Here is a 22,513-nt window from a genome sequence, read left to right as displayed (position 1 = left end):
GAGTCAGTGAGGAAGAAGCTGTTCGTTCTCCTTCAACAGTTTGATCTGAGGAAAAGTCACTTCCTCTTTTCAGGAATCAACTTCTACCATCTGTCCACTAGATGGAGATAACTGAGCATCAACTGAGAACTGAGTTCTTCATCATCTGGAAACAGACAGCATTGTTTTCTTCAGCTGGAGCTCTTTGTTCAAATCTACATTGAGATTCAGAGCCAAATGTTTTTCCTTTCCTGGATTTACTTCATCATTTCAGTCACTCTGTGGATTCAGCTGACAAATGCAAAATACAACCAACATTTAAACGATGATGTGTTGAAACAAAACTTTATTGATTCAGTCTGGTCAGCAGAATATAACCTGATGAAATCAGCAACATTAAACTGATGTTTCTACATGAATGCATCACTGATTCTAAAACCATAAACTGAACATGAACACTCTGTACACTCAGCGTTACACACATGAAGACAACATCATGTGTTTAAGGTGATGTTGAGCTGAACAGGACTTGTATTGAACACACAGAGGGAGTGCACCGTTCCTGGAGATACTGCAATACCAGGTCGATGCGTGGAGTGGACGGAGCAAGCCCCTATTCCATCTCCCTGTTCCAAAAATCTATTTAATATATGGTCCCCGGGTAGGGGACGTATCAGATATTAAACTGATAAGAACAGATACTACACTTGATCTTAGCCAAAAGGCCGAGAAGCGATACCGCTCAGCTGTCGGAGGTAACGGAGTGTTTCTCCGCACCGACCCGCTCAGTGAGGGGTCAGAGTCGGCTTCAGTAACAACATCACTCCGAGAGAGAGACACAAACAGAAGACATGAAGAAACGAAGGAGGGATCAGAAAACAACCACAGACATGTTATTTTCACAAAGTTACGTTGTAGAGCAAAGAAAACGTCTCTTCTTGGTCACCTGTAAAACTTCATATCTATGTCAGTTTACCAGCTGAATATTATTGTGAAAACATCAGTTTGTCCTCTCATGTGATTGGCCTCATGGTGTGTCCATCAAAATAACGCCCCTGTCTGCACGGATTCTCTGAAGAAGGGTGTTCAAAGAACTGAGGTTTTAATAACTCCTCATTATTAACTAAAGTTGTGCCTCACATGAGGCTCGAACTCATGATCTTCAGATTATGAGACTGATACGCTGCCTACTGCGCCAACGAGGCCTGAACAACCAAACGAGCCCAGACCTGTCAGGAGCACCCCGCACAACACGGGCTGAACCAGCCACACACCGGGCAGGCCGGTACATGATGCACAGCACAGAAGGAATAAATCCTATTTTAACCACTCTCCCTTTTTTCAGAGGCATGTAAGGCTGTTTGAATCAACACATGATGATTAACACACATCCATGTTAAACATGACAATCTTTTCTCTTTTTGATTCCTCATTCTTCATTGACACATCTCTCAGTTACAATTACAGTTTCAATCAAACTGTATTAGCTGTTTATTGATTAGCTAGAGTTAAATTCTGGCTGTTTGCTGCACTGTTAAAAATGAGGCTTGACTATTTTTTTACAAAGTGAAAACATAACCCCCCCCCCAAAAAAAAAAATTGTATTTTGAAGTATTCCTTTCTCGAAGGGTGACCTGACTTTGAGATTAGAGACAGCTGTGGACTGAAACAGGCTGAATGATAAAGGTTGTGTATGTCAGCTGCTTCCTTGTTGCTAAAGTCACGTGTCCCCCGGCCCCTCCCCCCTGTGTTCTGTCCCAGTGGGCGTGTCCCCTCTCCTAATGAGGCACACCTGTCCTGCATTTCCCGCCAATCAGCCCACATAGATTCCCTCCTCGGACTTCTCTTCAGTGCCGGAGTGTCCTGCTTCTTCTTATTGTTCCAGCTGCTCACGGTCACCTTCATTGGGTTTTTTTAAATAATATTATTAATTTTATTATTGTCGTCGTGTCTTTTCTCTGTTTCCGTTCAGGTTCTCCGGTGTCTCTCAGTCAGCCTCTCTTGGTTCCCTGTTTGTTCAGTCTCGCCTTTTGTTTTCTCTCTCTGTTGTTACTTTGTTAGTTTTTCAGAAAGTCGAGCTCAGTCTGTGTTTCCTCTTTTTGTTGGACTTTTGTATCCCTACCGGACTATTTCTGTTGGACTCTAACTGTAGATAAAGACCCTAACCCTTTTACCGGATCTGTTTCTTTGTTGGCTCTTTTTTTTTTTTTTTTTAGTGACCCGTAACACCTCGCTGACTAACAGCAGCAGTACAACAACAAACCAAAAACAGGTTGGAGCGGTTTTAATGTTTCATACTTTGGACTCTGAAGTTATGAGGATGTGACTTTTCCTCAGCTCAAACAGACACCAGGACTGATGAGGGAGAACAAGCAGCTTCTTCTCTTCACATGAAGCTGGAAAGTGTCAGAAAGTCTCCCTGAAGTGAGTTCAGCAGGTGAGAATCTGTAAATGTGTGAACAGGATCACTGTGATCACATTGTGTTGTTTCACTGTTTGAGTGGACAGGAGAACTTTTCTGGATGCTGATTGGCTGCTTTCAGATGTGTACAAATATTATTAGTTTCTCTTGGAGTTAAAGGACAATGATTTGAGGATCAGTTCTATTTATGCCCATAAATAGCATCAACGGAGCACTGATCTTGTGAATTGACTTTCTTTTGTCCTCGTTTTTTCCTCATACATTAACACCACAGGGTGTGCCAACTTTTGACATTTTAAGACAGAACTGGTCTGACAGCTCAGATATGTTGTCTTTGTTCTTTAAATAATCAACATCATAAATTATCTCTGACAATAACAAAGACTTGTCTTCCCAGAAACCGTGTGTGATTTCTCAGAAACACAGTATCAGGGTTTGGATAGTAAAACAAATGTATTATTTAATTTCACCAAGATAATACATTTCCTATCAATACAGATTTGAAAACAAATGCAACTTTTATGTGATAAATGCAGCATTTGGGGTTACAAATCAATAAATGCCAAATGGTAGAGCTGCTGTCAGAGATGATCGTTTGCTTTGGTAATTGTTTCTTCCATGTTCATGACACATGAGAGAACTCTGTCTTGTAATGATGGAGAGAATCAGATCAAATCTGTAAATATCTAATGACCGTCATTACTGATCAGACTGTACTAAGTATGAAAAGTTAAACCAATGTCAAACTGACTCCACTGGTTGTAAAATAAATTAGATTGTATTGAAGTGTATGGGGGAATATAAGTGTACATGTTATTAGCAACACCTGCTGAAAGTTCACTGAGGAAGTTGCTGTAAATTTTTAAGGCATAATTGAAATTTCCCAACATCACCTTTTTTAGTTTCAAAAGTATTAAACAATACTAGTCTGCTGGTTGCACTCATGGTGTTGATGTGTAATTTAATTTTAGGAACAAATGGTTTTTATCTCTGCCAGAGAGTCCTCAGCCTTATTTGAAACCTGTCTTACCTTAAGAGACAGTTAAAGTGTTGGACAGACCTCCAGTTACCCTTTGTATTATGTTTAACTCATGAGTCTCATATATCCATTATATTTTACCCAGTTTAAATCTCTTACAAAGCTGAAATTTAGCCCATAATTTGTATGATCTGGGGGACGAATAGTCAAACTATATCATATGATCTCATGTTCCTCTGGCCCTGACTACGTTTCCTCTACAGGTTAGAGTTGTTTTGATGTCACCCAGATGTTTTTGTTTATACTTTGATTCTGAATTTCTGAGAATGTGACTTGTCCTTTTGCCATTTAATGGCTGAGCAAATTGACCGTTCACAGTGCAGAACATAATTACTCTGAGACAACTGGGAAATAATCCAGTTAACCCAGCAGGCTGTCCAAGATTGGACATCATTGGACCTCAGTCTGTACACTGGTTCAGCTGCACTCCAGTCCTTTTAAAGAGGACATTAGGTGTGTTGGTGCAGCAGTACAACAACAAACCAAGGATTCCTCTGGCACAGACTGCTTCTAAAACAGGTTGGAGCAGACATTTCTCAGACATGTAGTATCAGGGTTTGTATTATAAACTATATAATTTATCTATTTACTATTTTTCACCAAGATAATAAACTTTCTATCAGTACAGTTGTGCTGGATTTGAAAACGAATACAGCTTTTATTTGATTAAATGTAACACATTTGGGATTACAAATCAAATACCAAATGTAGAGCTGCTGTCAAACATAAAGGTGGCTTACTTTGGTAATTATTTCTTCCATGTTAATGAGACATGAGAAAGCTAATGTGCCGGTGATGATGAAGAGAATGAGATCAGACTGTACTAAGAGTGAAAAGTTAAGCCAATGTCAAACTGACTCCACTGGTTGTAAAATAAGTCTGATTGTATTGAAGCCAATGGGAAAATAACTACATCTAATTAGCAGCAGCTACCTCTCAGTCTTATTTGCTATATTGCTTCCAGACTTGATGTTTCTGACGTGTCAGCAACAGTGAATATTAATCTGAATACTTTACACTGAAGCTAAATACACTCCAGCAAACTAATGTTAGCTAACTGACAGCGCTCCTTTTTATGTTCAGTGTTGGCTTGGTATTTCATACTGAGCCAACACTGGTGCTCAGTCATTAGACAATGCAGGGTCAGTTTATTTAGAGATGTTATGTTGTATCAGAATATAAAGTGTGCTTAAATACAATTTAAAATGCTGGTTATATTTGAGTGTTTCTAATGATTGTGACTCTTCTCTTCAACACCACTAGATTTTAGAAGGAAATTTTACTCTTCTATTACACTATATTTAGATGAAAACTTCATTAAAAAGACAATTAAGTTCATTTAAACACTTTGGCAAAGTGTCAATTAGACTGGTAACAATAATGACTTAATCAGTGAAACACAAGTTAAGAAAATTCCTTTTTGTATGTCTTCAGTGACAGACAATAATCTAAAGATGTGCTGTGATGTAAATCCTGTTGTAATGAATCTTTTTGTTGTGTTTGTGTGAAGGTGGAGGCTCAGCTATGAATCAGTGTGAGGACAGAGAGGAGGGAGCCCCTCCCTCTAAAACCACTCTGTGTGGGGAACATGAGAGTCAGACCAAAGCTCAGAGGTGAGATGAGGATCTCTAACTGTCCATCTGTCAGAGCTCAGCACTCAGATCACTGTGCCATCATTATCTGTCTTTTGTTGATCTGTTGGGTCTCTTTAAATAATTTTAGAAAGGGTTTGATCGAGACCTGCTCTAAGTAAAGTCCCTTGATGTGACTTTGCTATGATTTGGTACGGTATAAATAAATCTGATTTCATTATTTGCTGTCACTTAGTTTTTTTTTTTTGTTTTTTTTTTTTTTTGATCCTGAACTTTTTCTGCCATTGTATGTTATCATAGGGAGCTTAACCTGCATGGAGAAATACTGTCATGAATAATAATGATCATAATATCTTTAATTGTGTTGCACTTTTCAATTCAAGCCTGAAAATTCGTAGTGAGTCAAATAGACAACCAAGTCAAAGTAAAAATGAATGACGAAAACTCAAAATAAAATATTTTGGGTGATTTGTGGCAATACAAATGAAATGGCTTGACTATTTCTTTTTTCATTATCTTGGTTTTTCATGACTTTAATATCAACTCTGTTTCTACTAGCAACCAGAAGTCAGGACCAGATTCTCCTGAAGTGAGCTGTGTGTCCATGAAGAGTGATTGGTCTATGGATCCTCCTATTGAGTTTAAGGGAGGACAACAGTCTGCTGTATCCAGTTGTGTGTCCATGAAGAGTGATCAGTCTGTGGATGATTTTATCAAAGACAAAAGGTGAAAGCTGATCATTTGTTGTTGTTTGACTCATTAAAGGTATCAAAGTTTGTCTATCAGTTTCTCTGGTGTTGATAGAAAACTCCTGGAACAAACTGTGTGTTTGTGTCTTTTCTCCTCAGAGTTCAGTCTGACAAACATCATCACACAGACCTGGACTCCATATTTATGGTGTGTAAATGTTCATCCAGTGACTACAACAGACACCAACAAAGACTTGAGTTTGAAGCTGCACTCTTTAGACCAGTAGAGCTTTACTCTGTGACAGACAGGAGTTGAATTGGGATTGAACAGGTTTGGGGTGGGAGAGAGTGGGAGAGGACTGGGAGTTGTAGTTCACCACAGAGCAATAATCCATCAGCCTCAACAGATATGTTCTGTATGAATATGGTCTGTTGGAGACTTTTACAAAACATTTCTGCTCCTTCTTGTTCAACTACAGTGAATCTTAAAGTAAAGTTTATTTAGTTGTTTGCCAGATAATTTCAGCTGTGACTTAATAACAAAGACCAAAGTTAATCAGATTCAGTCCTGGACCTCCATGGACTCTGTCTCTACAGGGTTTAAAGATGGAATAATTCATCAGTGAACTAGTTCAGGTGGTCTGATCCATCTTCAGCCACAGTCACAGTTAATACCCTGAATTTTCACTTCCTGAGTTGATGTGTTGAAGGGCTGTATCAGTTTGGTCTTCATGTGATGATCAGGATCTCTGTGTTGTCAGAATCTAAAGTCAAACTTAGTAAGTTACACCAGTGAAGTTAGTTTAGTGAAGTCAGCAGGTGTGAATCTTTCTGTGTAGCTCTGGAAAGAGACGTGGCAGCAGATGATACAGCAGCAGCTAAAGTTGAACTCTGCTGACTGATGATCTGATGCTTTGATCCATCAGTTTATACTGAGAGTGAACTTTACACAGGATGTTATTGTGTTCCAGCTGCTGGAGGAGAACATCGTCTGTTTTGTGAAGAACGAGCTGAAGAAAATGAAAAGGAGTCTGAGTCTAGATTACCCACAATTCATGAAGAATGAGGATGATGAGGTGGATGAAGAGCAGAGGAGGAGCAGAGAGGCATTTCTGAAGATCACAGTGAACTTCCTGAGGAGGATGAAGCAGGAGGAGCTGGCTGACTGTCTGAGCAGTAAGAGGATTTAACTTGATGGATCAATTAGACATTTACTAAAGTCTGAGGAGACGGAGAGAAATATGATCATATTCTTTAGGAAAAGTAAACATCAACCTTGTAATTTTTTTTCATCTTTTATTTATTTTTTGTTTATTCAGGAAGTCATGCTCGAGTGTGTCAGCATAAACTCAAATCTTCCCTGAAGAAGAAGTTCCAGTGTGTGTTTGAGGGGATCTCTAAAGCAGGAAACCCAACCCTTCTGAATCAGATCTACACAGAGCTCTACATCACAGAGGGAGGGACTGGAGAGGTCAATGAGGAACATGAGGTCAGACAGATTGAAACAGCATCCAGGAAACAGGACAGAGCAGAAACAAGCATCAGACAAGAAGACATCTTTAAACCCCCACCTGGAAGAGACCAACCAATCAGAACAGTGATGACAAAGGGAGTGGCTGGCATTGGGAAAACCGTCTTAACACAGAAGTTCACTCTGGACTGGGCTGAAGACAAAGCCAACCAGGACATAGAGTTCACATTCCCCTTCACCTTCAGAGAGCTGAATGTGCTGAAAGAGAAGAAGTTCAGCTTGGTGGAACTTGTTCATCTCTTCTTCACTGAAACCAAACAAGCAGGAATGTGCAGCTTTGATCAGTTCCAGGTTGTGTTCATCTTTGACGGTCTGGATGAGTGTCGACTTCCTTTGGACTTCCACAACACTGAGGTCCTGACTGATCCTACAGAGTCCACCTCAGTGGACGTGCTGCTGACAAACCTCATCAGGGGGAAACTGCTTCCCTCTGCTCGCCTCTGGATAACCACACGACCTGCAGCAGCCAATCAGATCCCTCCTCAATGTGTTGACATGGTGACAGAGGTCAGAGGGTTCAATGACCCCCAGAAGGAGGAGTACTTCAGGAAGAGGTTCAGACACGAGGAGCAGGCCAGCAGGATCATCTCCCACATCAAGACCTCACGAAGCCTCCACATCATGTGCCACATCCCAGTCTTCTGCTGGATCACTGCTACAGTTCTGGAGGAGGTGTTGAAGACCAGAGAGGGAGGAGAGCTGCCCAAGACCCTGACTGAGATGTACATCCACTTCCTGGTGGTTCAGTCCAAACTGAAGAAGGTCAAGTACGATGGAGGAGCTGAGTCAGATCCACACTGGAGTCCAGAGACCAGGAAGATGATTGAGTCTCTGGGAAAAGTGGCTTTTGAGCAGCTGCAGAAAGGAAACCTGATCTTCTATGAATCAGACCTGACAGAGTGTGGCATCGATATCAGAGCAGCATCAGTTTACTCAGGAGTGTTCACACAGATCTTCAAAGAGGAGACAGGGCTGTACCAGGACAAGGTCTTCTGCTTCGTCCATCTGAGTGTTCAGGAGTTTCTGGCTGCTCTTCATGTCCATCTGACCTTCATCAACTCTGGAGTCAATCTGATGTCAGAAAAACAAACAACTCAGAAGTGTAAACCAATAAGGACTGAATCAAAAACATGTCTCTACCAGAATGCTGTGGATGAGGCCTTACAGAGTCCAAATGGACACCTGGACTTGTTCCTCCGGTTCCTTCTGGGTCTTTCACTGCAGACCAACCAAACTCTCCTACGAGGCCTGGTGACACAGACAGGAAGTAGCTCAGAGACCAGTCAGGAAACAGTCCAGTACATCAAGACAAAGATCAGTGAGAATTTGTCTCCAGAGAAAAGTATCAACCTGTTTCACTGTCTGAATGAACTGAATGATGGTTCTCTGGTGGAGAAGATCCAACAGTCCCTGAGATCAGGACGTCTCTCCACAGATAAACTGTCTCCTGCTCAATGGTCAGCTCTGGTCTTCATCTTACTGTCATCAGAAAAAGATCTGGACGTGTTTGACCTGAAGAAATACTCTGCTTCAGAGGAGGCTCTTCTGAGGCTGCTGCCAGTGGTCAAAGCCTCCAACAAAGTTCTGTACGTGTAAATACATACATCAAGATCAAGTCCTTTACAAAGTCGTAATGCCTTAATTTTAAATCTTGGTAATCTATGGATTATCCTGATAACTTTAAGCGAGGACAACAGTCTGTCGTATGCTGTATCGGCCTTAAATTGTCTTAATTTTGCTATAGGTATTAAATTTCCAGACGGTGTGTTTAATGCCGATGGGAAAGCAGGGTTTGCCCGTAAAAGCCTATCTGTTTCACTAACTTAGTACAAAGCCCATGTAGTAAATAGACTCAGCGATTAATAGCTGTTCATCAGCGACAGACTGACGTCGGGCTGCGTGCAGCCATTACACACCATGGTTGTGGTCGAAGTCATAGACATATATTTACAGTCAAAGTGCTCAGGCCTGGGACACACTGCCTTCTTTAGGAGCAAATGTGCATTGCGGAACCTGCTGCTTTTCATTTCATGGCCCATGTTAACAGATCAGAACAGACGTGTCATTTATGGATTTGACAATTCGCCCATTGAAAATGACCTGTTCAGAGACATGTCAACATCATCAACAATCCATAATGTATATCAATGTAGCAATCATAACTTCCGCTGTGTTTCACTAGCGCATATTAAAGTTTTTTTATTTTTTTTAAAAAGCTGTTGTGACATATTGACAGGACTGTGTATTGGGCTTTGAATTATGTTCTATGCATTAGCAGTTAGCTGGCTTCTTTTGTCTGATCTCCTAAGTTTACGTTTTAAATGTCGCTGGATTTCCGGGTCATAGCTTGGCAAAAAACTTTAACACATGCGCAGATCAGCTCCTCCTGCTCCACTCCCGACTCCAGCCCAATTGTCAGTGTACATGCAACAGTAGCTCGGCTTCATTCACATTATCTAAGGGTGTTAGCTCGATAATAACTCCCGATTTCAGGCAGGCTAACACGTTTCCATGCACTTTAAAAGTCCAGTTTTAGCCGAGCAAATGCAATGCATCAAATTTTTAAAATGTCGTGTAAACCCACTCAATGAGGCCATGGGCAAATTATGCAAAAGGACTTTTTCGTTAGGGACCTCAAAGGGGTCGAAAACCTGTCGAGTTGCATATGAAAGGAGGAAAGCACCAGCTGTATATGGCAGCAGCCAGCCACAGCTGGGATGGGTTTAAATTGTCATGAAGTAAAAGAAAGAAAAAATGTATTTTTTAATGAGTCTTAAATTTTATTTGTTGAGGTCTTATAAAGCATTAAATTTGACTCGTAAAATGGTGCAAAAACCCTGATTTTTATTTTTTTATTCTATTTATTTATTATTTTTATTTTTTATTTATTTATTTATTTTTTGCTGATTCCTCCCCAGACTGAGTTGCTGTAACCTCTCAGACAGAAGCTGTGAAGCTCTGTCCTCAGTCCTCAGCTCCCAGTCCTCTAGTCTGAGAGATCTGGACCTGAGTAACAACAACCTGCAGGATTCAGGAGTGAAGCTGCTGTCTGCTGGACTGAAGAGTCCACACTGTGAGCTGGAAACTCTCAGGTCAGAATTCATATTTGAGTGAAGACATTTTACATAGTTGTGAATTTTCATGAAATCAGGTAAAATGAACTGAAGAGGTTTATATATTTTGGAGTTTGTCATCAGTATAAAAAGCTTCATGCTCCATAATGGATCACTGATTTGTTTCACCACATGGAGAACACAAAATGAAACAAATCAGACACATACACTGTTGCTCAGCCAACAGGTGCATGCTGGGTCATGCTGGTGTCGTCCTGGTGAATCCTCCAGTGGTGAATTCCATGTTCACTGAGAAATATTTTTACTTTTAGTGAGGTGGACACAACCTTTCTGCTGCTTTTGTCTGTCACAGTTGTGATGATGGAGTTCTCATTCAGGAAAATATTTAAGGGGCTCAAAGACACCAGAGGTTGAGTGGACTGCTGATATGATGCTCTGTGGATGAATGAACTTGGTTGAACACAGAGCAGAATCAATGCTTCACTATACAGTGTTTGTGGAACTGTCTTTACCTTACTCAGTTATTTGTGGTTCAGCTGTTGTGTTGCTCTGCTGTTTTTTTACTGTCTTTGTTTTAGTCATAATCAAATAAGGTGTAGAATATATAACCTGACAAAAAAAGAAAACCTGCAAGTTAATCTCCCTCAACAATGAAACAGGAGAAAAGGGTTCATGAAAACAAATACCTTCCCACCTTCCCTCCCCTACAGCTACTAAGACTGCTATTGTAACATTAAGAAAATAAAACTACATGTGTAATATGAGAGCGAGAGAGAGAGAGAGAGAGAGAGAGAGAGAGAGAGCTCTCCCCCCCCTTTTTTGTCTTTGATCCAAAGCAAAATGCAGCACAGCCCAGGATGAACTAGAGTAGGAAGGAGTCACCCCAGTACAGGAGAACTACCTTTAAAGAGGAGAACCAGCCTATCCCACCTCCACCTGAATAGGAAATGGGACGGACATGCATACTTGCATACAGAGTTGACTCCACCCTGTGAACAAGGATGGTGACCAAAGGTCATAAGAGTTTTTTTTTTTTTTTTTTTTTTTTTCAGTTTCTTAATTTTGGCTTCCTCCAAATATCCTGAGACCATTCATCTCTCTGCTTTAGGAACAGTTTGTTTATAATATCTCGAATATCATGTCATTTATGAATGAAAATATCAGATAAATCACAAATATAGAATATTAATATCAGCTCACTGGCTCAGGGATGGTGATGAAATATCTTTTTCATATTTCTATGATCAGGCAGCTTCGTTCCAGAGCTGGAGCATTTCTCTTATGTCTGATACTCGAGGACTCCCAACCCAAATCACCATGAAGAGCCAACACTGAGGTCAATTTGTGTCCTGCTGTAAGATAACCCATAGCCATGTGTTGGTCCAATGTCAGGCCAAGATATTTCAAAGCTCAGATTGTTATACAGGAGTTCATATGTGGCAGAATCAGAGATAGAAATAAAGTTTGGCTGACTCTGCTGTTTGGTTATTTCTGATGTGTTAAAATCACAATGTTGACAGTTTGACTCAGTTCAGGTTCTTTACAGAAGCTGCTTCCTGTTGGTTCAGCTGTGTGACTTTAATTCTCTAAACTTCTTTCTAAAACTTCAGCTCTGAACAGATGATGAAACATTGAACGCTTTCAAGCAGGAACTTTGTCTCCTAAAGTCACATCTTTTATTCTTTACTCTTTAGGTTGATGAACTGCAGTTTGTCAGAGATCAGCTGTTCTTCTCTGGTCTCAGCTCTGAAGTCCAACCCCTCCCATCTCAGAGAACTGGACCTGAGTCTGAACGACCTGAAGGATTCAGGACTGAAGGATCTGTGTGGTTTTCTGGAGAGTCCTCACTGCAGACTGGAGACTCTGAGGTCAGACTCATGTTTTATTTCTGCTCTCAGATTAATATGATGTTACAGTTGTGGTGACTCTGACCTGCAGACAGGTTTATATTTTTATGAGGGAAAATCCTCTTCAGGTTTTAACATTTAAACTGTTAAATAGCTGAAAGTAACTTTTGAAAAGTGATTTTTAATTATTTGAAAATTACATCTGGATTTCAAGCTGTTTATATTTAAGATGTTGACAGTTTGAGTCAGTTCAGGTTCTTTGCAGTGTTGTTTCATTTTCTCATTATATCTTGTCACTGTTTGCATTGGACTGTTGTGAAGCTGCTTCCTGTTGGTTCAGCTGTTTGACTTTCATTTTCTAAACTTCTACTTTCTAAACCTTCAGCTCTGAACAGATGATGTAACATTGAACACTTTCAAGCAGGAACTTTGTCTCCTAAAGTCGCATCTTTTATTCTTTACTCAGGTTAAGAAGCTGCAGGTTGTCAAAGATCAGCTGTTCTTCTCTGGTCTCAGCTCTGAAGTCCAACCCCTCCCATCTCAGAGAACTGGACCTGAGTCACAACAATGACCTGCAGGATTCAGGACTGAAGGATCTGTGTGGTTTTCTGAAGAGTCCTCACTGTAGACTGGAGACTCTGAGGTCAGACTCATGTTTTATTTCTGCTCTCAGATTAATATGATGTTACAGTTGTGGTGACTCTGACCTGCAGACAGGTTTATATTTATGAGGGAAAATCCTCTTCAGGTTTTAAACATTTAAACTGTTACATGGTGGAAAGTAACTTTTGAAAAGAAGTTTTTAATTATTTGAAAATGACATTTGGATTTTACTCCGTTGAAATTCACATTGCCAGTCTGAGTCAGTTCAGGTTCTTTACAGTGTTGTTTCATTTCCCCATGAAATCTTTTCACTGTTTGTATTTGACTGTTGTGAAGCTGCTTCCTGTTGGTTCAGCTGTTTGACTTTCTTTTTCTAAACTTCTACTTTCTAAACCTTCAGCTCTAAACAGATGATGAAACATTGAACACTTTCAAGCAGGAACTTTGTCTCCTAAAGTCACATCTTTTATTCTTCACTCAGGTTAAGAAGCTGCAGGTTGTCAAAGATCAGCTGTTCTTCTCTGGTCTCAGCTCTGAAGTCCAACCCCTCCCATCTCAGAGAACTGGACCTGAGTCTGAACAACCTGAAGGATTCAGAGCTGAAGAATCTGTCTGATCTTGTGGAGAATCCAGACTTCAGACTGGAGACTCTGAAGTCAGTAGAGTTGGACTCAGTTTATGTTCCTTTCAGTAATATTGTTTAAATCCAGTATCAGAACAAAGACTGTGTTTCCTGTGAACCTTCAAACTCCTCAGTGAAGCTGTGAGAGGAGAACAAATTGTTTTCAGAATTAGACAGAAAAACAGAGAGAAAACAGTCAGCCAATCATCATGATCATGAGAGAACTCAGACGTTCAGGTTCTGAATCTGGAAGCACTGCAGCATCGTGGTTAACGTGGTTAAGGTCACTGGTTTGGTTTCCAGCCAGCCACCTTTCTGTGCAGAGTTTGAACAGTGGGTTGCATGGGTGTCCTCCCACGATCTCGTCTGGCCTGGTGACCAGGACAAGGTGTACCCCAAGTTGATGACAGCTGATGGACAGAGTCAGGAAACACTGATTTATCTGCTCTCTTATTCTCTCCACAGGCCGCAGGGGTGGTGAAAAAGAAGATGTGTGTTGATGCTTCCTGATGATCCAGATGTTGCAGCAGCAGCTTGTCCAGACTCTGGACCATGTTCCTGGGAGGTGGAGAGGAGAGCTTCATCCAGCAGAGACTGACAGAGGAATCAGAACTGGTCTGAGAACAGGGTCCAGTCCACCATGATCCCAGAGACTCCTCAAGTCCTCCTCTCCTCTCAGCCAGCTCCTCCAAACTCCACCTGGGGTTTAGGTTCAGCTTCTTCTGGACCCTTTGGGCTGCTTCAGCAACATTTCTAGAAGCATTACTGTATAAAAGATGTAATTTTGTTGTGAAACGTGACTGTCAGTCAGCACTTTTTAAATTAGCATTTTCTTCCTTCATCAAAATGAATTTTTTTTAAATGTTTGTTCTTATTACAATATTTCTTTTCTTTTTTTTTTTTTTTTTTTTTTTTGCCATGTGTGGCTAAAAAATTTTTCAGTAAATAACAGGGTTAAAAGGCAGATCTCAAGAGAGGACACTGCAACAGCGTACTTCATCTTCTGAAAGGAAAATTTTTATTAAGTGTACTAAATTATTTTTGGGAGTCAAACTTAACATCCTGTTTTAATCTGAATGTCGCTGAGTGTGTGCGTATGCATTTATGTGTGGATGATGATGTGGCCTGTTTGGGGGATCTTGTCCTGACTATTATTTTTTAATGTGTAAAGCACTTTGTGGAACACTGTTTTTTGTTTGAAAGGGGCTGTGTAAATCAACTAAAGTTTAAAGTAGTGATTGATATGTTGGTTGGTTAATTGGCTGATATAGTGATATCATACAGTCTAGTCATGTTCTATTGGAGTCGTGCAGCAGACTCTCAGCTCAGTGTGTGAATGTGCTGCTGCTGAACTGGGACTCATGAGTTCCACTCTGAACCAATGAGTCATGAATCATGAGTCTGACTGTGAACCAGTCTACAGTATGTGCTGTGGGTGAGTGACAGCTCATAGCGGGGAGGGAAAGGGAGTGAAACAGCAAACCAGAGCTGCTGCTTTTCCTCCTTCTTTCTATATGAACATGAGCACCATGATGCACACTGCTGTGTTCTCATATCAAGCTCATGTTCACCTTCTTTCTTTCACAGGGAGAACATGAAAGAAGCTGAAGCTGAACTCAGCCTTCCAACTTTAGTGCTCCGTGTCACAGACTGATCCATTTTCTGACGTTATAGTCCACACCAGGCTGCAGCCTCTCTGTGTGACACTTTGTTCATCATTATTTTCACACTTTACTTCCTGCTTCTTTTCATTTAGGCTCCATGTAGGCTGTTCATGATGACTTTGTTTGTGTGTGGCTGTTTTCTTCTGAATGTGGGATCTCTGTCTGAATGAAAGTTTCACAATCACTGCCTCAGACTGCATTCAGAAGGAATTGTTGAAGTCATAGAAGCTGAAGAGTTGATGATCAGAGGCTGACAGCTAAAGGAAGCTAGAATGCACACTGCTCTCTGACAGAGTCGGCCTCCCTCCACATTTAGGAGGCTTTTTCACTTCTTACAACAGCTGACAAAGGGCTCATCTGGGATTTGAACCCCGGACCTGTCACACCCTGAGCCAGAATCATCCTGATTGTTCCTGGAATGGTTTGGTTAGTCAGAGTGTGTCTGTGTGTGTTCTTGTCTCTCTGAGTGGTTGGAAATGAAAATGGAGATCGGTAGAAGCAGATGACTCTGAGGATGAATGAATGTTTCGCTGACAACATCAACAACTGTTTACTCACCTCTCTGAGGCTATGTGACGTCACTGCAGATCAAAGGCATTTCCTGTCCTTCATCGCTCTCCCACGCGACACCAACTCAAACGTCACACTCGCATCAGATTCAGCTGGAACGGCGCATGCGCACGAAGAAGCTCACACTTGTCTCGCGAACGAATGAAGTGAAACACAAATCAGCTGTTATTAGACAAGTAAGTGCTGTTAAATTGAACTAAAACCAAATCTGTTGGTTTGTTCCTCCTTCTACTTATTAAAATGCTTATTTTCCTGCTTTTGCTCATTTTTGGAATCACAGACTGAGCGAAGTTGCGCACCTCGTCCACTGTGTGTGTGTGTGTGTGTGTGTGTGTGTGTGCTCTCTCTGCTGGTCTGAGCTCTCAGTTCATTTAAATACTTTGTTGGATCTGTCTGTCTGTATCATGTCAGAAACTCTGAAACACTCTGAACTTCTTTAAAATATGGTGGATTTACTGATATGAAAGAGTCCAGCAGTCCATGATGGATTATTATAGAAAGAAATCAGCTTTAATGTAAATACACTGTTGTATATTAATACTGAAATTACAATAAAACTTAAGATGTTGCCAAATAAATTATACAAGTTGTGAGATGACGTCATGAATCCTGATTGAGGAGTGACACCTGTGTGAGAAAAACAGAAAAAAGAAGACTCTCCCTGATCGGGTCAGTTGCCACGTTATAAAATGCAGGAAGTGTTGAAGGCTGCTGATGCCTGGAGATTCGTGACGTCATGGTGAAAGTCGTTAAATAAGCATTGGTGGGTCAGTGGTAGAATTCTCGCCTGCCACGCGGGAGGCCCGGGTTCGATTCCCGGCCAATGCAGAGTAACTCTTTACCAACATCCAGATGTTAGAAACACAGTGCTGCTTGGAAAATACCCTGATAGACTCCAACACACTGTGACTTTGTGAAACAACCAGTGGAGCCCCCTGGTGGTCAGTAGAAGTGCAGCCCCTCTGAGCTGGTGGCAGACCAAGGCTTCAGTCTGCACACATCTTCCACATGTGATGGCACACACACTGTGTATTGTGGCAACATCCGTCCCCTCAGAGAGAATCTGCTCTTTAACCCTCCTGTCGTTTTCACCCCCCGCCCCTTACTTTAGTGTTCCTGCTCTGTTTGATACGGTGGCCGGTAAGTGCAAAACAAAATCACAAAGTGCCAAACACTTTTACAAAGCGTCAAACTAATTTACATGTTGGGAAATATTTTTACATTTTATTCAACAAAATGACACAAGAAAAACACTTTTCCCACGGACAAAACAAATTGACATTTGAGAAAACAAATTTACAAGTTGCGAAACAATTTTCCAAACGACAGAATCTTCCGGAAGGGGAATGTACCAAATGCCGGAAGTGATCCAGAAGAAGATTGACTGTGAGCTCAAAAAGTTTGTATCGGTTTGTGTGGCGGGAAAACTTTGCAGAGTGAAAGTTTTTGGCAGCATGGAGTAAATTATGTTTTGGCCGTTTTGTGGAAACAAATTGAGCCAATTTACGCGGTTGTGTTTTCCGTGCGGACGATCTGTAGAATGTTTAACGTTGATGAACGGACCAGACGGAAGGAGCACGCGCACAGGAGACATCTAATAAACAGCCGGAAAATGCTAAACAAGCTAAGTGTAGCATCGCGCTAACTAGCTGAAGCCGCTGTCAGACATGCAGTGAATTAAAGTGCACCGTTTCATTTAGCAGCCAATCGTTGTCTTCACGGAATAGCAACGCGTTTAGTTAGTATGCGTTGCTAGTTTTTATTTATTTTAGGCTTTCAGTTTCAGTTATAAATGCACAATTGTTGCTGATTGTTTTAGCTGCTGCTAACTTTCTGTTTTGATACGGAATTCCGTTCATTCCAGCAGAACAACCATGAACATCATATAAACAATTCATGGAGGACAGAAAGTCAAAGTCAAAAGAACTGTGGGCCGAAAGGAAACAGGTCCAGGTACGTGTGTGGATATATCTGTAAAATATGGAAGTCAATATGTGTGTGTGAAATGAATGATATCTTTTTGTTATTTTAGCAGATAAACATGGATTGATGGCGCCACATGGAGCTGATTTAAAAGCTCAGAGAGGGAAAACACTCCCATTATATACAGATCCGGAGGTAGCAGCACCTGATCTACTGAAGCATGATGTGAAGCTTACACGGTGCAAACATCAGCCTGCGGACTCTTAAAAGGATGATTCCTCTCCAAACGCCATCAGGTTGGAACTTCGTGGACCTGGACAACTGTTTGGCTATCGGACGATGTGGCAGGTACTCAGACAAAAGTCCAATCTTCGAGTGAAGAGAGATGATGTGATGAATGAGAGAGCACGCAGAAGGTTTCTAAGAAGAAGCTGCTCCTCAATGGGAGCGAACTGTATGTGGCATGCAGATGGTTCTGATAAACTGGCTCTCTCAGGACGCATGGATGGATTTTTTCACCTAAAGTGCTGTGGCTCCAATGTGGACCGACAAATAACAAGAAGCCAACAGTGATCGCTGAGAATCTCCTCTCATGAGACTGAGGACTGATTGTGGCACGGAGAATGGCATTATGGCTGCCATTCAGTCTCCCCTACGCCTCCATCATGATGACTGCTGCTCTGGGCCGTCCAGCCACATGTATGGCTCATCCACGAATAAGCAGCGTGTTGAATCCTGGTGGGCCATATTTAGAAGGGGAAGGTAAGTGGCCTTCATGAAGTCATTTTATTATGACTGACCTTTCATTTGATTTTTATCTTTATGTTCTATCGCAGATGAACTCCTCTAAACATATATAATAATTGAGGCTGTGACTTTAACGTGTTCATTTCAATTAATTCATTACAAAACCTTTAATGAATTAGACTTTTTTAATGGAGTCCCACTTCTACTAATAATATATATTTACTTCTGATTCTATCCATTTCTACAGGTCTCAGTTCTGGATGGAGTTGTTTGCTGGATACTTCAACGGGAGCCATGAGCATCAGTGCCTTCTGAGATGTTGCTATGGTGATGTTGGATGAGTGTGTGAGACTGTGGAACAGTCACAGGATTCACACTTCCAGAACAGCGTCATGTCCAATGAACTGTACTGCTGACCACACAGGTAATATTGGTGATGATTGATATTTCCATGTTTGTTTTATTATTATTATTTTATTGGTTAAATGTAAATAAATCATATAAATGCTATTTATTGTATCTAACACAGATTTGGCTCCACAGACTGGATTTGAGATTGAACCAGCTGATTTGGATGCTGTTCCAGAGGTGAGCCTGTCAATAGCTCCATGTGGGGACTCAAACATGCAGGAGGACTTTGACTTTGTTATGGAGCACAAACAACTACAGAAGCCAGAGAACTGGGAGTCTGCAACAGAACTGTACATGAAGCTGAAAGAAACTGCTCAGCTGTGAGTCAGTGACAAAGGGAATTTTCCCTTCCTGCATTATCAAGTGCTTACTCATTGGGGTTTGTCCTATTTCTATTTTATTTATTTTTTAAATTAATTAATTTTTTTAATATACATGTCAAGAGCCATGAGATGACTGTGCTGTGATTTGGTATTAGACAAGTCACACAGAATTGAATCAAATATTGTTTTTCTGTTTTAAAATAGTTTGGAAAAAACATCTATCACAGATGCAATCAGAAGGAAATATTTGCAATTTTTTTATTGTTTGTAAACATAACATTTGCATTCCCATTGTTTCATTTCTTCAGATGAACAAGTACCAGAATCATTTGGAAACATCACAAGCAAAAGTGAATGACAAACTATGAAATCTGATTTGGAGTGGTGGAACACTGCAGTCTGTCTGAACACCAAGTGTCACAGCTTCATTTTTGCTGAGTTTGAAATCAATTGATAAAAATTATAGCAAAGTAATGAGTCCTATATTTTTGTAAGTATGGAATACAAAACCTCTTGAAATTTGTTTTGTCTAAAACTTAACAGTGAAAATCTTAACTGTGTGGAGAGAAAAAAAACAAAACAAAACACCTTTTCGGTGTCTGGTCTGGAGGGGTGATCTAGTTACCAATTACAAGTTACAGTTACAAGTCCATGTGTGACTTAAACACAGTGTGTGAATCTATGAGTGCTAATTTCAATGTGTTTGAACATGTATTGGGAACTGGGAATGGAGAGTCATCCAGGAACTCTATTCTTGGCGATGGTTCCAATCCGGACGGGGGAGGTGAAGTCAGCCCAGCTGCAAACATCAAAACATCCTCCAGAGACACAGCAGCCTGACCTTCTGCAAAGAAAAACCTTCAGTTACATCTTGGCAATGTATTTTCTCAACAAATCATAAAAAATAAAAATGTGATTTACAAACCTTCACAATAAAAGACACAGTCCGCCCAGTAGCCCAAAGTTTGACTTTCTTTAAGTCTCCTGTTACTTCCTGATGGACTGAGGTCAGGTTTGAAGAGTCTCAAGTTCCAGACCAGTGAGTGGCTTTTCAGAGTGGCACAGGACAGGAGCCAGCAAAGTAGGCTGTTCTGCAGTGCAGTCAGAAACTGAAGAGCTGAAAGACCATCTTTGAATCTAAAAAGTCACCACAAACATTGTTTCACATTTAAATGACCTAAAGAAACATCAATGTTTTCTAAAATGACTATCCAGCCAAACATATAGAAATGAGTAAAAATGGTTGTGTTGAACATTACTGATTTAAAGAAGAACTCTGTGTCTTGCTTTGCACTTGGCAGGGTAATTGTTACTCTACAGACTGCAAGAATTACGCACACAAACACAAGACTGGAATGACATGAGCACCTTTTGATTGGCATAAGACAGAGGAAGGGGAGACAGACATCACACAGCAATTATACTAAACTAAGGCACACACAGATGGGATGCGGTCAATAATGTACCATCGGAGGGAGTCTGACATGATTTCTTTCTTTTCTTCAACAGTAGCAACAAGTCTCAGACAGACTGCTGTCTGTAACATTGTGCCGTGTCTCATGATGCATTCTCACAGAGCATCCACTGAAGAAACATTCTCAATCTGAGATGAAACACGTTTTTGAAAAATAGTTCAAGCAACAAAGCGTCATGTGATATATGAAGTTAATGATCATTAACCATTAGTATTGTTTACATCTAACCCTGTTCATACCATTTGCATTGTACACCAAGAACTGATGTCCTTCTGGTCCATCAGAAATGGGCCGGTCTTTCAGATGTTTCATCAGTAGAGTTAAAGACTCTCGTCTCGGCCCACCTGTGTCAATTCCTTCTTCCAAAACGGCAGCATCATCTGTGAATTTTACCAGCATGTCACAGGTTTCAGAATATGTTGAACATCTTACAAATGCAATTATCTTTCCCATGTAATCAATAAATTAATATTAAAATTAAGTGAATCACTGTTGTGTTTTTTTTACTTATCCGTAGGAAGTACTCCTGACTGGATTTGTTTCAGGTGGATCCAGATCCTCAGCGTCAGATATTACTGTCTGAAAAACAAATGAAAATGTCTGAAACAACACACTGAAAGCAAAGAACATCAGGCTGCCATAATCTGCCTTAATACCTGTCCAGGCTGAGCTGTGGATGAATCTCTGAAACATGATAAAATTGATAAACTGATGAACTTTATGATACAGAGTATAACAGAGCTTTGAGTAACATTTAGAGGTAGAGAGGAACCATAAGATTTATAAATAAGATGATTTTGTTATAAATGATATCACACGTATGATATTTTCTACCACATGTTCATCACAACCACATCAACAACTTAAAGACAAATTACTGCTTTTGTAAAAACTAATACCTACCCTTTATCTTCAGGTTTGCGTTTGGGAGAACTGTGTTTTTTTTGGTTCAAAAACCTGAGAAGAAAAGCACACAATTGTCAGCAACTTTAAACAGCTTCCATTATTGTTCCCTCACCACATACAGTATATATCAATGGTGAAAGGTTATCAGGGTGTCTGATTGGAATAGTAAATGCCAAATAATCAAGACTTGGTTCTTAGACTTAATGCTTGAAATCAAATGCATATTCTATCAATAAATAAATAAAAAAACTGAAAGTACAAAATGTAAAAATGAACGTACCACAGTGTCAGCTGCATAGAATTCAGCTGTGCTCCTCGATGTGATGACAATTTCAGAATCAGAGTCTGATGTATCAACCTCTGTAGTAAAAACAAACAACACATTATTAATTATGCTACATCAGAGTAAATAAATGTGTAAAAATATTGAATGAAGAGATCCACAAACCTCCTCTAAAGTGTGTTTCTAGGCAAATGAAAAAAGTGCCTTTCCTATTTCCTTTTTATATTCTGCCAGTTTGAATGGGCTTTCTGACCCAGGCACATGGAGCACCTCTGAACAGTCTGGATACAAAAGAAGGTCTGCTCCTTCATCCATGTTCTTGTTAAATGTTCTCATTTCTTGGACAGCTTGCTTCAGTAGATCAGGTGCTGCTACCTCCGGATCTGTATATAATGGGAGTGTTTTCCCTCTCTGAGCTTTTAAATCAGCTCCATGTGGCGCCATCAATCCATGTTTATCTGCTAAAATAACAAAAAGATATCATTCATTTCACACACACACACACATATATATATTGACTTCCATATTTTACAGATATATCCACACACGTACCTGGACCTGTTTCGGTGCACTTTAATTCACTGCATGTCTGACAGCGGCTTCAGCTAGTTAGCGCGATGCTACACTTAGCTTGTTTAGCATTTTCCGGCTGTTTATTAGATGTCTCCTGTGCGCGTGCTCCTTCCGTCTGGTCCGTTCATCAACGTTAAACATTCTACAGATCGTCCGCACGGAAAACACAACCGCGTAAATTGGCTCAAGGTGTTTCCCCAAAACTGCCAAAACATCATTTACTCCATGCTGCCATAAACT

The 22,513-nt window shown here is 40.5% G+C and overlaps 1 long non-coding RNA gene and 2 other non-coding genes across 3 annotated transcripts; 2 read left to right on the top strand and 1 right to left on the bottom strand.

Annotated features, from left to right (window-relative positions):
* Positions 1–525: 525 nt before the first annotated feature.
* Positions 526–716, bottom strand: LOC115057724 (U2 spliceosomal RNA). Its single transcript, XR_003841945.1, has one exon. It is a non-coding gene; the product is annotated as a U2 spliceosomal RNA (small nuclear RNA).
* Positions 717–4,994: 4,278 nt separating this feature from the next.
* Positions 4,995–5,925, top strand: LOC115056699 (uncharacterized). Its single transcript, XR_003841809.1, has 3 exons — positions 4,995–5,053; positions 5,591–5,758; positions 5,881–5,925. It is a non-coding gene; the product is annotated as an uncharacterized LOC115056699 (long non-coding RNA).
* Positions 5,926–16,389: 10,464 nt separating this feature from the next.
* Positions 16,390–16,460, top strand: trnag-gcc (transfer RNA glycine (anticodon GCC)). The gene has a single exon. It is a non-coding gene; the product is annotated as a tRNA-Gly (tRNA).
* Positions 16,461–22,513: the final 6,053 nt, after the last annotated feature.

The sequence above is a fragment of the Echeneis naucrates genome, chromosome 2 (assembly GCF_900963305.1).
Source record: "Echeneis naucrates chromosome 2, fEcheNa1.1, whole genome shotgun sequence".
Lineage (NCBI taxonomy): Eukaryota > Metazoa > Chordata > Actinopteri > Carangiformes > Echeneidae > Echeneis > Echeneis naucrates.
Note: the sequence above shows the minus strand (reverse complement) of the source record. Positions and strands in the feature narration are given on the sequence as shown.